Below are 16,115 nucleotides of genomic sequence, written 5' to 3'. Positions count from 1 at the left end.
CATCAATATGCCTTTTCTTCCAAGAGCCTACAACAGCAGATGAATTGAAATGACCCCAAGCCGGCTTCTTCAAAACAAAGCATTATTCACTCAAACACAGTAGAAAGGGCTTAGGCTTAAGCAAACAAAAGACCTTTACCTCAGCTTTCATCTTTCAGTCCCAGCCTCAGAAAATTCAGCTTTATCCTGCTACTTCCACCTTCAGGTTAGGTGGGAGTAGGTGAGACTGTTTTGTTTCAGCTTGCTTATGTGTGCCTCAGAGTTAGTCACCATCTCCCCCTGTGCAGCCGCTGACAGCCCACTTCACCTCCCTTCTTCCCTTGAATCAGCATCTGAAAAGTTTTAATGTTCTGCTTGGGCCTAAAAAGGGCAAACTTGCTCACCAATTTGATGCCTGGCAGAGGCAATTTCCTATTCAGAACTTTTCTGTTGGTTTCCAAGAGAACTTCAGATGTTTTCCTCAGAATCTCTCATTATTTTCTTTCATGTGGTTTTCCCTTTGCAATCAGGAAAGACAGTAACAATTACGGAAACTGAGGTGCATAAGGTATTTGTTAAAAATATGCCTAAGCTCCCAAAACTTCCAAAGCAGTAGAAAGAGACTTTAGCGAAGGTGACAGCCTCATACCCTGTGACAGTTTCAGGGTTTAATTGGTCACAAGAAAATAGTATTTCTTTTTCTTCACTACCTTAAAATATTTCTGGTTTTTAGTTTATTTGACAAAACTGCCATTTTGATTCACCCTGAAACATGTGTTCTGTGAATACAGTAGTAATAGCTGTAACTAATAGATTTTAAGAGACTTTTCTAGAAAATATAGAGTAAAATGTTTCTAAAAGTAAGTGGACCTGAACTACTTTTGAGATACATTTCACCTTGACATTAGCTGGGACAAAAAGAGGTGGAATTAATCCCTACTTACCAACATCTCTGAGCTTCAGTGCTGTGCTCAGAGCACCTCTTCACTCTCCTCCACATTGTTGCACGTGATACACTTCACCTGCTGAATCTGCTGGAGAATCAGAACAGAAATACCAAGATTCTCATGTGAGCACTGTTTTACAGTATGCTGGAGAAAGTGCTTGGACATAGAATATGGGGAATGAAGTCTCTTAACTGGATGATGAATAAGCCTACTGATTGTAGCATGACCCACTTTACACCCAGAATTTCTTACTCTGTTCAGGGACATAAGGGTTTGGCATAGAAACCTTTGATATTACTTGAATTACTGGTTTTTGCTATTTAGACAAGAAGTGAGGATATTGTTATCTTCCCAAATCTAGAATACTGTCCCTTTCTGCATGTTTGCTGGCCTGTTAGTGCTAAATTGAAGTGAGAGAACTAGAACTGTCAGCAGAGAATTGTCCAGTTATGCAAGTTTTCCATTTCCTTGGTTTTGTGAAGTCACACCAGATACATGATGAGTTTGGCTGCTATAAAGCCAGTTGAGCAGGCAGTAAACTGTTTAGAAAATACACATAGGTTGAAGAGTTTGAAAAGTAGCTAATACTTAATGCACAGCAAGCTGCAGTTACTTCCATGATATGTATGTATTTACTAAATTATATTGTGAAATGTGTTCAAAGTAGAATTTTAAATAAATATTTCTCACTGCTATGTATTGCTTACTTATCTCAAGCCTGTGCACTTTGTGGGCTTTCTCCCACTCTAGAACCACTTTCAGATACTAAAGAGAGCACAGCTCCAGGGAACAGTCTTCTAGTGGGCTACCTGGGAAGAGCCCTAGTGATTAAGATCCCTTCTACACATCCAGTGAGAGAAGTGGGCAGAGCAGCAGAAACCACCACTGCAAGCAAGGGCAACAAGGGTGCATTATTACACTATTTGTGCAGTTTTGGGGTTTTACTTGGGTTATTTTGTTCTATATTCATCTATTAAACAGAATGGCCCCTGTTGTTTGGTGTTCAGTAAGAGGAAGGAAAAACATTCTACTGGTTTGCATTTGTTGATTGGACCTCATAAAAGATAAAGATTAGCTGTACAACGGTAAAATTATGTAAATTATGGATATTTCACAAAAAAATTATTCTTCACTCTACAGTTAATGTCCAGATACTTGCACTGTGACAGTAGGCTAAACTAGTTTGTGCATTTGATGTAAAGTTTTTCAAAACCCATATGCAGTATTTGTTTTCCTAACCAAACAGTCTTTGCCAGGAGAAACAGACAGCTTAAACTGTGAAGGCAAAAATTATTCCTGTGGTTAAATAAAGTATTATTGGTCTCATCATAAAATGCACATCAATTACTAGTATGCACCGTTCCAATGCAGTAAGAACTGTGAAGGCCACAGTACACATGCTAAAACCTGGTTGACACTGTTTGAATAAAACAAACAAACAAAAAACCCACCAACAAATAAAAAATCCACTAAATTTCTATTAGTGTTTGGATGTCTACTTTCAAAGTGCTTTGAAATACCATGGTGTTATATACATTATAATTGTGAAGAAGTAGAGTTGGAATAGAGCTGTTAGAAACTGAGGAATGACTGAGCAAATTCAAATGAGAATCAGAGCAAGACTACAGTTTGCAAGAAGTTATTGCCCCTTCCATTTAAGGCCTGATATTCCCAGCAAGACATTCAAATGCACTTTTCTGCATAAATTCTGAGACTAAACAATAAAAAAATTTCACGATTATAAGCCGCACTGAGTATAGGCCGCGCTTCTGGGTGCCAGCAACTTTTCATTCTTTGTCCATACATAAGCCGCACCTGATTATAAGCCGCATGTTACAATACAGAGTGTGATAAAAGGTATCTGTTCTATCACCATCTGTTGAGGGTGGGGGCAGTGATCCTTATCTCCACGGGAGATATTCTGCTAATGGGCCATCCATTGAAACCAGGCAGGGCATTGTTCCTTATCTTTTCACAACCCATCCTTCCTCCAGTGAGTCATTTTCTGCTAACGGCCCATTGAGTTCCACTGTGTGACTAATAAAATTACTGCATCCCATTGGAAGTTGCTCCAGCCAGGGGAAAGAGCCCAACATTTCTTACCAAGATAAAAACAGAGGTTTTGGGACACTAAGGTAGCCCCTTTCTCCACTGGACTCCAGAGGAAAACCGGATTTCTCCACATCACCACTGGACCTTTAGAGGGAAACTGCACCTTCTACAGGAGCACTGCTCCAACTGAATCACATCTGTCACTGCAGGAGGATGCAGCCACCATTTAATGGGACTGCTACCAACACCCTGCCTGACGGGGTGTCAGATTGTGCTCTGACTTTGTCAGGGTTTGGAGTTTGTTTCTTTGTAGTACTGTATTTCTATTTTAATTTCCCTAGAAAAGAACTGTTATTCCTAATTCCCATATCTTTGCCTGAAAGGCCCTTGACTTCAAAATTATAATAATTTGGAGGGAGGGGGTTTGTATTCTCCATTTCAAAGAGAAGTTCCTGCCTTTCTCAGCAGACACCTGTCCTCCAAACTAAAACAGCAACTTTTTGTTCTTTGTCCATATATAAGCCGCACCTGATTATAAGCCGCACTTTGGGTTCGGACCAAAATTTTAGTCAAAATGGTGTGGCTTATAATCGTGAAATTACTGTACTTTAAAAAAGCCTATACTTGTATTTTCGTCTTGCAAAACCTGAGACTGAGAAAGTTCATAACAGTCTGTTCAAATCTTTTCATGAGATGCATACCTAAACATGCAGTTTCCTGAAGCATCCTTGGTTATGGATTCTTATCCTGAGCTTACCATTAAGTTTAACAGTATCAGGGCCCATTCCCTGGCCCTGAGGACAATGATATGTTCTGGCTCCTTTCATTCGGTAGCTTACTGCCAGGAATGGTCCATGCTCTCTACTAATTCCCAACATTGTTCCTTAGAAGTTACCTGAGAGTGTACAAGTTGGCTGCCCTCAGAAACTCAAGGGTTTTTAGTCTAACAATACGTCTGTGCAGAATATTTTCTGCCTGTGCCTGGACCCAAATCTTAATTCCTTTCAGTGTAACACAATAAGCCTAGCATGAAAGTTTGGGATTTGTTTTGCTGGTGGTTGCACATTTAATCCAACCTCTTGTTCTTAAATAGGGAAAAATCTCATTAACTTTGTTAGATGTATTCCTTTATGAAGGCTATGAGTTTGGTGTAACAATCTGCAAGAAGGCATTTTGGTACACTGTGAGCATTAAATTCCTCAACTATCCACATTGATTAGCTTGAGGGCACACTGATGCTTTCCCCATAGAGTGAGTGGAAACATTTATAATACAAACCCTCTCCTGGGGAATTTGCCAGTGCTTGAGCTGTGCATAAAGTATATACCATTTAAACACCCTCACAACTGTGTTACAATTTGTCAGCAGTAGCTATCTAAGCTGATGATCAGAAATCCTGAGCCACAGGTTACTACATTTCCTGGGCTGTCCTGCTGGTGTGATAACCCACACACACATCATAAAAGAGGTGCTGATCACAGCAAACAGGAACCTCTCACTAATAAAGTGCCCTCTCACTAATAAAGCTCACAGTCTTATGTGGAGATCGACCTGGAGAGGTCAGTGTACCTAAATTTTAATCACTCCCACTTTTAGGGATGGAGTGTTGTGTCCCAGCTCTGGCATTTCCAGGTGAACACCAAGGGGCAAAATCAAAGTCTGTTTCAGCCTGAGATGAGAGCAAACAATGACTCCTCAACCTTCACAAATATGAAACTGATGAGCTTTCAGTTCAGGTTCAAATAGCTAACATTTCTACTCTGCCAGTCTGCAGAAGCATCTGAATAACAGTGTTTGTGTGGACATAAAAACAGTGTCAGTGCAACATGACAAAGATTGTTCTCATACTTCTCTATCTTCCTGCTTCCTCTACAACTCAGCCAATATTCTCTTAAAAATCCCAGGCCAACTTATACCAATCCACCTCTCTCTACCACAAACTCTCCTAAGCACCTTCATTAGATTCTGTCCAGTATTTCACTTACAATCTGCTTCCCAGAAAGAACCAGTGGCAAAACTACGGTACCAGTTTCTTAGATATCTTATAGAGTTGTGGTGGAGGCGGATGAAGAAAAAAATCTGGCATAGGACACAGGATGAGAATTTTTAAGATTCTATTTCTATATAATCACCTTTGCATGTTAAGTTACAGTGAAGCCCTTTCTTCCAGCTTTCTGAAAAATTCCCATTAATCATCACAGCCCTTCAAGAGTGCTTATTGCTTTTTGGGCTAGTATATCAAAGAACTCATGAAGTTGTCTGAATCTGCCACCATTTACACTTCATTGTGTCATGTCCAGCTTCATCAGAGATGAACTTGCCTGGGAACAACATCTCCTAAAGAGTTCACTGCAGAGTATTAGCATGTCAAAACAAGAGTGGTGATTAGGTACAGGTAAAAACCAGGGAAAATGCAAACACAAATGTCTTTGCAGTTAAACATTTTCTGCCTCTAACTTTATCAATATAGCTAAAGGCAAATGAAGGAGACAACTGATTTAATCACATTCAGAAATGTTTCAGTCTTAGATATCAGTCATAAGAGAGAAACCCAGGCAGTAACTCAAATTTTAGCAGTGCTACTGGGAACTCAAATAGATAACAGAACAGTCTATTCTGAATTTAAAATCTATGACTATTAATGAAAACAAACATATCTGCTGTTTCATCATCTATCTTGCAAACTATATAAACAGCATGTTAACAAGTAATAGCCAATTCCTTCTGGAAAGAGTTTATGCAGTTCACATGGAAACAGAATGAAGGCCATCCATTCAAAAGCAGAACTTGCATTTGTTCACAAATATTAACAATGCATTTGTAAAATGTTGAGGTTTTATATGTAATTATGCAACATGTGCAATTTTTAATGTGTAATAGTCATGTATTTGTTTTTTTAAAAAAAGTAATGAAATAAGCTTAAAAGATAATCATGATTATTTGGCAAATGAAATGTCAACTTCAGTGGTTTTAAAGGTGCACAAATATATGAATAACAATAATAATACAAAAAAGACTACGTATAGAGAATAAAAGGGAGTGGTCATATTTATTGCTGAGCTGAACGGTCATGATATAATTAAACTTTCATCACATCTGTACTAAATATGGTACCTTTTGAAACATATCACAAACCTGGTTCCAGATATTTCTAGCCTATTTCTAGTTTACTTCTCTTTTAACTGTCAGTCTGTTGCAAAAGTTGAAAGAACCATCCCCTAAAGTCTCTTTCTTTCACTATCACATACATAAAGGACAAGTAGCCTGAGGCTCAATATTTTTCAGGCTTTTAAATATTTTTTTCCTCAGTGTAGAATGAGCATGTGTCATTTCTGCAGCAATTCAGAAACAAATGGTCTCAAGTTCAAACTGTGACTTTTTAGATTAAATCTGTTGGATAAAAAATTTTTCGAGATGAAATGGAATTCATTTGCCATAGATGTCAATCCAAACTGACAGAAATGAAGATTCATTTAAAAAGGAAAAAACAAATTCTAGGGAACCAAACCTTTCAAACATAGCAATGTGTGAAGTGAAAGGTCTTTATTACAGCCCCTACACCTATTTGGTTCAGTGACAGGGTATCACAGGGATTATCCAAAAAAGCAATCAGACAGGTGGACTGCTCCTAAATGCTGTTTTCTCTTTTTAAAGTACACCATCAGTCAGCAGAGGGAGAACAGAAACACAGAGCCAAGAACAAAACAACCATTAAGGGGCAGCTATAATACATGAGCAGCTCCTTCTCAAATTCATGGCTCTAGTTCTGTGGTCAGTGTTTTGAGCACCAGTCATGAATTAATAAACATGGATGGCTCCAGCTGCCTCACAACACAGATCTTTCTGCAGTATTTAACTGAGTGAGATGTGGTAGAGAACACGTAATGGTTTCCAATAGCTGGACAGGAGAAAGGACAACTGTTCTTCAGTTAATTAAATGTTAGAGAACAGTGAATAATTTAACATGGAGTATTTGTTTGACAGGTCTGTTCTTTTACCGATTGCCTTCTTGAGAACACTTATGTCCTCCTAAAATTCACTTTGTTTCAAAGGATGGAAGGACCATGAATAATTCAGCCCATTCATTCATTATGTTACTACTGAAATATGAATTATCTTTTCTCAAGTTTATTTGTTGGGTTAAGGCAAATGGAATAAGTATGCAACCTCTTCCATGTAAAAGTTTTATGCATTAAAATTTTAGGCTCAAATGTCTTGAGATCTATCGAGCATAGGATTTTAAGTATACATCACTCTGTAACTGAAAACTTTGAAAACAGGAGAGCTACCAAAAAATTTGCAATCAGCTTGGAAAAATCAGCCATCTACAACAAAAAATTATATCTTACAGTGTATAAAATTTTTAAAATTGCCAAGATTATTAAGTGTTTTCTCATTTTTTAAAGCCTGTGTACCTGCTTATTTTACATTCCCTGCTGGATATCCCTTGCTGTTTTGATGCACTTGGCACCATGCAGAAGCTGTGAGAGGAAAATAAATAGCATGTTTTAAAAACGGGCTTTTGTGACTGTAATGCTAAAAAAAATCATTAGGGCAGGTCAAGTACTTCCTAATTTGCTCAGTTAACCATATAGCCGTGAGAATAGCTATTCTAATAATATCATAGATACTGTTGTAACCCAGGCCACTGTAAGCTAAATTACACGGCTGAACCTCAGAAAAACATGCAGCTAAAAGGTGCCAGCAGTTCACCGTGCTTATCCCACCAGCTAAAAGTATACTGAGATATGTGCTCATGAAATCTTAGGCAAAGTGCTATTTTTATTTCCATGCTGACTGGGTGATGGGTACTGATACATGGTCATTGTACTATTAAAGGTTAAAAATTAAAATGAAAAAAAGGTGCGTGTAAGTACTCAGTCAGCACTTATCTTAACCTGTAAGGTTCATAAAAGACTAAGATCATTAAATCAGATGTAGGATAATGAAGTAGGGGACCATAGTCTATTCTGCAGTGTCAAATCAAGAGAGAATACTTGAATGAGGGTGCATCCAATGGCTTCAAGGAAAGGTATAATTAGAAGTGGTAAGGTGAACATAAATATTGTATACAATCATCTGACTGACAACAGCATGAGTCAGCAGGAAGTATCTTGATCTAATTGACCTCTACCCCTTCTGTCTTTAAAGTGGATTTGAGCTTAATACAGAAGATTTCTGAAAACTTTGACATGGGCAGCTATCACACATTTCAAGGTATTTATATAGCAGAGTCTGCTTGTGCTACCAGCCTTAGAGGGAATGTCATATTTTCCCATCTTAGTTCCCCACTCACAGGGCTTTCATATTGACCATAGAATCAGGTTAAAGGCTCAAACTTGATAAACAAGGACTTCTGAGAGAGATTTTCTAAAACATAAAGGGCATTCAGGCACTGGTGGATTTTGGTTAGAGCTACACAAATAACCACCCTTTTCGCATATGCAAATCTCTATCTCAGCTGCTTTTTCCTTACACAATCCCTCTTCCATTCATTAGGAGCAGAATATTAATTTTAAAAATCCTACAACAGCAACAACAAAGCAGGTAAGGAAACAAGAATAATTTTTTGTATGTCTCTCTCACATTGTATTTTTAGCAGTCTTGGTTTTCTCTTTACCCTCATTTTTCTAGAATGAGAATTGAAGGATAATGGAAACAAAGGTCACTTTGAAAAACGAGAAAATTTGTTGTCTAAGAAGTATTCTGCTGACTTAGAAGCAAGTCAGTATATGGTTGGTGAGTCACACTGATAAGTGGTACTTGCATTAGTGGCAGGGATGCACACAGCACAGCAGTGAAAGTGCTGTAAAGGCTGATGTTTAAACAGAATCAAAAGCCAGTAAGGAAAGAAGCATCTGATCTGTGAAGGTAGAAGCTAGTACCTGGGAAAGAGCGAAGTGCTCACAATTCTTTTTTCTCTTTCTCTCCTTTGCATGGAAATGTGCAAACAACCCAGATTGAGAAACAAACCTGGGAACCTGAAAACATTTTTCTCTCCCATGATACAGACTTAACTTTCTATTGAGATAGATAGATAGATAGATAGATAGATAGATAGATAGATAGATAGATAGATAGATAGATAGATAGATAGATAAAATAGAGATGATATATAGTTATATAAGCAAGAACTGTTCTAATCTTTATAAATATAATACTTAAAGGATCTTACTTTCCTTTGCTGGGATTCACAGCTTCAAAAAATCAGAGCAATGCTCATAAAAAGAATTTACTTCAGTGTTTTTTTTATATGTAAAGCTACTTTCTTTCTACATGGTCTTCATTTTAGTAAACAATTTTAGTCTCCCTTTTAGTATTTTTTTTCTGTAAAATACAAATATATGCATACATTAATAATATTTTCTGTGCAGGATCAGTGATCAGCTTCTCCAGAACCCAGATACAATTTGGAAGCTGTGTTGACAACTTGGCTGTGACCAACACTTCCTCTCATCTTCCATTAAGTTATTTGGAGAAAAGAAGGGACATGATTAGAGTTCTGTGCTTCAGAGCATTATGCTAGACCCTTGTATGCAATATGCACAGCATTGAAGGAATTCAGTAACAACAAAGATATTTCTTTCTTTATGTAAAAACCATATTTATATATTTACTAGCAGCAAAATGTGAAAGCCTAAAAGGCCTCTGTGTGACACTAGGCTTACTGGTGGGATGATTGAGATAGAGCAGTTTCAGATTTTACTACCTAAATGAAGTAGACAGATAATGGGCAAAAAAAAAAGCTAGAAGACAGAAAGGTGTCTCCCATCAGGGAGTTGTTGGAATGCATGGCTTGTGACAAGCAGGTCTGTAGCTTCCCTAGGTGCTCAGTTGACTGTCAAAGGCTAGAGCAGCTGCTAAGCAAATGGCCTGATGCTTCAAGAAGTGACTAAGAATGAGCCTCCCTACTTCTCCTGTGTAATCCAGAAAAGGGGGACACCTGGGAGAAAGCTTTGACAGGCAGTAACCTTCCTGCAGGATTACACAAGGGGATGGCAGTAGGAACAGTCCAATCAGCTCAGCTGTCTCCTGTGCTTCTGTCTAAAAGTAACTAGAAGAAAATAGCAACTGAAAGAGATCTAAATATAGTAGGTATTTCTGAAGTAGAGCTGTCTGTCCCTAGTCAGAAGAAATAAAATAGCTTATTACTAATATGTGCAACTGAGAAATTATAGTTGAGTTAGGCTGAGAATGGGATTGCATGTGGATATAAAAGTATCTTGGGAAAAAGAGTGGGGAGTAGAGTGCTCAAACAGAGAAGGATTGGAATGATGGGACAGAATAATTCATATTTAGAAAGCACTAACAAGCTAAGTCCATTCTTCCTGCAGCAGTTCACATCTCCGTATGTGACAGAAGGAGCCTAAGTCTCCTCATTCCCGTACTGTCAGACAACATGATGGTAGAAACCCACTAGAAAAAGCAAAAAAAAGAACAACTTATCTTTTAGTTTTGGGGAGAAACTTGAGCTATATATTGGACAGACCCCGTCCTCATTCATTGACAACGTCAAAGACAAAGATGTCAAATGCCAGTGCAAAAGCTAATAGGATTATAAAACCTTTCTTCCATATCAGGAGAAAAGAAACAGAAACTGAGATAAAAGAAAATAAACCCTTTAAAACTGTAACAATGGATGACCATAACTACTACTACATAAACCACCCATAAACCATGTCAAAAATGAGGTGTGGAAAAGCAATTTTTTGGTTTTATATGAATTGAATAGTTCTGGCAGCTTTAGTAAATTCAAGAAGAAAACCTCATCCTAAGTAACACCTAAGGAATTTGATTAAAATTTGGATTGAACATTAAGCACAGTGACAAAGATGTAACTCTTGCAACACTGTAGTACAGAGTGGGTGCATTAAAATCAGGAAACATGCACATACTTTTTCCCTTTTCCATCTTCATTAGAAATGCTAATTCATGACAGGGAGAGATTGAAGGAGAGTCTTCAAGTTAAGGTTACCCAATGTTTTCCAAAAAATGACAGCCTGAAAGAGACTATGAAAATAAATTCTCTGAACAAAACAGGCTAGCAGATGACTTTTGCAGGGCAGCAGGGGAAACTTGAGGGACGTTTAAGAGACAAGAGCAAGTAGGCAGAGGGAACTTGTGGGAATGGTGTAAGAGATTTCACAGTCATGTGGGGTTTTTGAGAAAATGAAAATTCATAGCCAGGACCAGCACTGGACCTCTCTGGAGAGCTGAGGAGAAGTATATTCTATGGATCTGATAGACTGTTTCTTTTCCCTGCTCTGGCAATTTGTTTTTCTGCAGCTGTATGTCTTCAACCAAGGACAATTCCTACTGGAGATGAAACCTTTGATAACTTGTGTCTAACTTCTAATTCAGGTGGGAGACCATAACTGCACTGTGCAGGTTAAATGTGCTCTGCAAAAAAATCTCTGTTCTCCATGACTGCATCCTGCTTAAGCTCTTGAAGGCTATTAAGAGTACTTGAAAACAATGATTTATGTGAGTCATACAGATATGACGACCAAGGAGAGTAAAGTTCAAAAAGCTCCCTCCCAGCTCAGAAACTAAAATTGGCTCAGTCTATTTTGTCTTATTTTCTAGGGGTTTTTTCCTTTTTGTTTGTAAACTTGCACAGGAATGTCATATCATGTCACAACTGCTAAGAGGAAAACAAAATCTTCAAAGTCAATGAGGCTAAAACTGATATTCAAATTATATTTAATATAGTGGGACTCAAAACTAATGAAGAATGAAAGCCAGCAGAAAATTAGAATCACCAAATTAAAGAATAGAGTGTTCCATTCTTAATGCAGCAAAAGTTGGTGATTCAACTGCTGGAATAGCAGAGGGCAAAATAGAAAGCATTTGTAGATAAGAAAGCAAAAGCTAATGGATATTTTCAGTAAGCCTAAAAGCTCTGTTACCACTACAGTGCAAAGATAATGGTTTCTAACTCTCCAATTCCTTGCAGTGATTGTTTTGCCAATATATAGTATAAAAGAAACAAAGAGTAATAATTGCTTGTCAGCACTGATGAAGCATGACAGGCATCAGCCATGGGAAGGGGGAATGCCACTTCACTGCTGCATCTGATGGTAACAGACTGCACAGAGTTTGTACTGTTCACCTATGGAACTGGGTCAGGACTGCAAAGGAAAGGACATCTGGAGGTCAGCTTGAGCAAGCTGGTTAGTCTGTCTAATTAAAATACATGCAGGGACTCTCAACCACTGAGATAATTTAAAATTGAATAGAATGGTGTTGCAAATCATATGCTAGATCTAGGTTCTGCTCACAGATCAGGTCCAAATGAAGTTCACAAAAGCTGCAACAAAATATTTTTCCAGGAAAAGGCATATGTCTCAGAACCTTACATCACAGAGGGGTATCTAAATATAGTCTAATTACATAAAATGATATGCAGCATACAGATTCAAATTGTGTAGTGGTAGCAAAGAAGGAAAGAGTCATGAGATGAAACCTCATTATAGAAAAGGATGCACAGTTAAAAATAAATCATAGTTTATGAACATCTTTTGTTAACTAAGTGAAATCACAGCAAAGCGGAAAAAGAAAAGCTGATAATGTTATTACTCATTTTCTAGCGGTCATTTGAATCAAGCCTCTCAAGTATAGATTCTTAAGGATTGATTTCTTTTGGAAGTCACAAAGGTTTATTTTTGAGGGGTTTTTTAGTATGTTTGTGTTTCCATAATAATAAGGCTCTTAACCTTTTCAAAACAGTTTGAATAAAAATTTCAAAAGACACTGTCATCTTAGGAACTCGACCTGAAGGACCTTACAAAAGTCAGACTGTCAAAAGCTGGAGCTCTTTAAATTCTGAAATTCAGGAGTCAATTAGACCTCAAGATCCTCTCACTCTTTAAGTAATGGTCTACCATAAGAAGAGGCAAAGCAGCATCTCATAAAGCATTAACATCTAGGTAAAAGTAAGACATATAGGAGACAAGTAATCCAAGTTCTACCTGGATATTTAGGCCATAATATTAATTTCTAGTTGGTTTTTTTTTAGGAAAAAAACAAAAAAAAAAAACCACAAAAAAAACCAACAAACTTTAATATTGCATTTCAAATATATGCAAATGCCATTATTAACTTTGAGAAGATTCCTATTTTTATCATAATTTTTTAAGGCTAATTTTATTCTCATTTGGTTCTGCAGACCCATTTTACTGTAAAAATTCTGGAGTTTTTTCCAGCAATATGAGCAAATATTTCCCTGATGAAAGATGACAAAAGTTCAGTAAGTTTATCAGAGGCAGGACTCTCACACTTTACTTTTAAGAAATGTGTTTACCAATGCAAATAATAAATGTACCACTGAACCAAATTCATAACACAATTACAGAAAAAAAACAGTGGTTTTACATAGGAGGTTTTCTGTAAAGAAAGAAAAAAGCTACACAGTTTATATTTAAATTCCTGAGCAAGAATATCTACAGCTAATCAGCTTTATTCCCCTGACAAATATTTTGCTACATACCATGGAATTGCTCTAGAGAAGTTCACAGATCCAGAAATTAAGTGTCTCAGGGAAATAATACCAGAGTACCAAGCCTTGCACCTCTAAACCGACAGCAGAACACTACACAAGAAAGAAATAGATGATATTCTGAAAGCAGTGTAATGTCTTTCATTAATTCATCACTAGAGTCCATGAAAATATTTTTAAAGAATCTTTTATTCTGATGTGTGTCTGGGGCCAATATTAGTGGTGCTTGAATTCTTTTATCATGTATCATACGTCCAGTCATCATTATTACTTCATAACAGCTTCAGAGTCACAAAAGTAAGGAACTTAGAAGATGAAATATAAGCCTAGAAAATTTCCCTCCCAGCAAGAGTTCTGACAAATTAATGGATTAGTGAGGGGAAATTTACATCAGATTCCCTTAAACAACAGAGCATCAGTAGATGTCTTCAGTTCCCAAGGCTATCAAGTCAACAGCTTTCATCATTTTAATACCTTCCTAAAAAACTCGTAAGACAGAGTATATTCTCAGGAAATCTAGATTCATACAAATCAATGAAAGATAAATCAATGAGCCAAATAACATAGTAAACTACCAAGAGAATAGCACTATCTGAACACATAAAAGAATAAACCCTCAATACTTTATGCCATACAAAACCTTTTGGTGAGTTGAGCTTTTTAGCTACTATCTAAACTAGAGAGGTTTCTTTTAACATATACATATATTTGCTTTCTGTCACTGAGTAGTCTATTTATAATGAATGTTTAACTTTTCTGGGATTAAACTTTAAGAACAGTACTTTGAAAATATGTGTCCTTCACTGTAAGATTTACAACAAGGAATATTTGGGATTCATTTAATTAGATGATTCTGACAAACAGAGATGTAGGTATGTCTTTCAAATTTTTTTTCTTACTTATTTCTGTGTATTGCCTCATTTTTGTGGCTAAGGATGAGTGGTTGTTAACATTAAATAAAAGAAAATAGCAGCACTCTATTCCCATTCTTACTGCCAGTCACTGTGTCCTTCTAAAATGTAGATTTTTTTTTCTTTGTTGCCATAATCTCCATAGAAGATATAATGCAGACAGAATAATTACAGTGTAAGATGAGGAAAGTGTGTCCTTTTTAGTTAACATCTTGAGGGGACACATTTTCTTCCTCTTATTTTTTGAGCAATATATGTAGCTTCATCACATTTGCTGCAGGCAGTTCCCAGGGGACTTTCAGAACTCTTCCTCCTGTAAATAGGCCAATTCACTTGCAAGTACTCTAGAAAAGAGTAAATATATAAAACTTGAAGGTGGCTGTAACCATGCCTCTGGCTGCACCTTGCACTTCACACCTTGTCTACACTAAGGATGTTTTAGGGGAAGTTTCACACCTTGACTAGAAAACCATAGTTTGACTTCTGTCAGCATTTTAGCACCACATTGATTAGACTTGCACACACAGTTCTTGAAACACTGACAGAATATGGTGCCACAGATAACTTCTACGTCCAAACAAGTGAAATCAAATTAATATTAGGAAGAAGAATTTCCTGTTTCTAAACTTTGTAACTGAAAAAAAAAATTACGGTGGCTTCTCAAGAATTGTGGCTTACATACATATATGCTCATTCATTCAGTTCAATATTTCTGAAGGTTGTAACCCTTTTCTTTGCTTTTAAGGTAAATTACAAAGCAATTCAGTGAGCACTGACCCTGTATTTTCTTTCTTAAGTCAGGATTAGTTCAGAGAATTGTGTAGTGCAATGAGTAACGAGACTGGGAGGGGGGAAAAAAAAGCCAATAAGAATGCACGACGTTGTGGGGGGAATATTTTAGTTGAAAATGAACAACTTCATACCATTTATCTGTATGACTCCATAGCATCCTGTTTGTCTCACCACCCTCAGAAGTACTATCAGGAACTAAACATTTTCAGTGAGACCCTACCGTCATATGCATTTGACTTACACCCTTCATTTTTTAGGGTGCTCAGATGCTTAGCTGGGGCACTCTTAATGTGATCCACAGGCTTCACTATCTTCTGTGACCATAGCTGAAATTATCCACTGGTTCTGTCAGGGTGAATAGGCACTGTTATCAGAAAAGGTTGTAGCTCTCTTCTATTAGTATGGAAATGCTTCATCTGGTTATATCAAATGTTAGTACCACAAGAGCTATTGCAACTCAAACCCTAAGGCAGGCTTGTCCACTACTGTGGGGAATCACTGAAACAAAGAGAAAGCTTTATTAAATTGCTGTCCATCAGATACACCTACATACAGTTTAGTCATACCTCAGGTAGCAGTCTGCAGTCCAATTTCAAAGTTACTTGTCAAGGGTACTCTAAAAGCATCCTCTCCAATGACTTTGGCCCTCTGAGACATCCCTCCTGACACTTTCTCACAAACAGAAAGAAAGAAAACATTAGTGACATGGCATGTACTTGCTAAATCTGCTTTCTAAACCTGCCCATTAGAAGAGCACAACTGGTACTTCAAGTTTCATCACCAGATGCTGCAACAGATTTGAAGTCTAGAAAGTGAACTTCCCCCTATCCTAAATGTTCTCAGCAGAGGAAGTAGCAGGGATATCCTGCAGGCAGAAGTAGACTCCCATGAGTAACTCTTCTGAACAGTGCACAAGCCCAGAGGTAGCCATAGCAA

This window comes from Catharus ustulatus, chromosome 3 (assembly GCF_009819885.2).
Source record: "Catharus ustulatus isolate bCatUst1 chromosome 3, bCatUst1.pri.v2, whole genome shotgun sequence".
In the NCBI taxonomy this organism is placed as follows: domain Eukaryota; kingdom Metazoa; phylum Chordata; class Aves; order Passeriformes; family Turdidae; genus Catharus; species Catharus ustulatus.
Note: the sequence above shows the minus strand (reverse complement) of the source record.